The following is a 1,103-nucleotide window of genomic DNA, read 5'->3' on the forward strand; positions in this document are numbered from 1 at the left end:
GTGGGGCTTGAACTCTAGGCCTTGGCACTGTCCCCAAGCTGCTCAGATCCAGTTTAGGGCTCTAACACTTGAGCCACAACACAACTTCTTGTTTTCTGGTGCTTCTTTGGAGATAAGCGTCTCACAGACGTTCCTGCCTGGGCTGGCTATGAACCATGATCCTCATATCTTAGCCTCCTGTGTAGTTACCATTGTAAGCCTGTGCCACCGGCAGCCGACTTAAGTGTAATTCTCTCTGTCTCTGTCTCTGTCTGTCTCTGTCTCTGTCTCTCTCTCAGTAACTTGTTGAATGTGTGCTGGTGGAGTTGACTCAGCATCCCCATGTGGCTGGGATCCAAGGTGACCCTCTCATTCTGGAGGTAGGCTGTGGTGTGTCAGGATCATTCTTGCTTGTTCAGTGGAACTAGCTCCCTTAGGTAAGCCCCTCTGTGCCCAGGGAAGACTGTGATGCTTACTCATTGTCAGTCTGTCTGGTGAGTCCTTCCCCACTACCCTCTGCTAAGACAGTTAAAGGAAAGTGGATGAGGAGGCATCGCATTGTCCAACTGCACAGCACTATCCCAAGCCTCTGATCCTCACTGCCACCTATCTGGCCAGACCCTGATTATAAGAAACTGAATTCACTCTGTGTATATTTCACGTTGCTGCAGTGTGTTGTTTCGGGAATAGGGGGCAGGATGCAGAGGAAAGACCCCAGATCCGACACCTCCTGGGGGACATTTGTTCTGGTACAGCGCGAAGTCATTGCTGTGGATAAGGAGGAGTCCAGCATCACACTGAGCCGGAACAATCTCAAAGGTAGGTAGGCTGTTGAAGTATCAAACCCACCCAGGTCTGCTTCCCATTCACAAAAAGGAGGATGCAGTGCAGGTAGCGCAGCACTGGCCCTAGGGGATTATAAATGGATGGTGGTGGTTAGGTGCCAGTGGCTCTTGCCTGTCATCCTGGCTATTTGAGAGGCTGAATTCTGAATGTCATGACTCAGAGCCAGCCTAGGCAGGAGAGTCTGTGAGATTCTTATCTCCCATAAACTACCTCCCTCCACCCTCCCCTTAAAAAAGCCAGTTGTGATGCTGTGGCTCAATTGATAGAGCCTCAACCTT

This window comes from Dipodomys spectabilis, unplaced genomic scaffold (genome assembly GCF_019054845.1).
Source record: "Dipodomys spectabilis isolate Male_0828 unplaced genomic scaffold, ASM1905484v1 ptg000311l, whole genome shotgun sequence".
In the NCBI taxonomy this organism is placed as follows: domain Eukaryota; kingdom Metazoa; phylum Chordata; class Mammalia; order Rodentia; family Heteromyidae; genus Dipodomys; species Dipodomys spectabilis.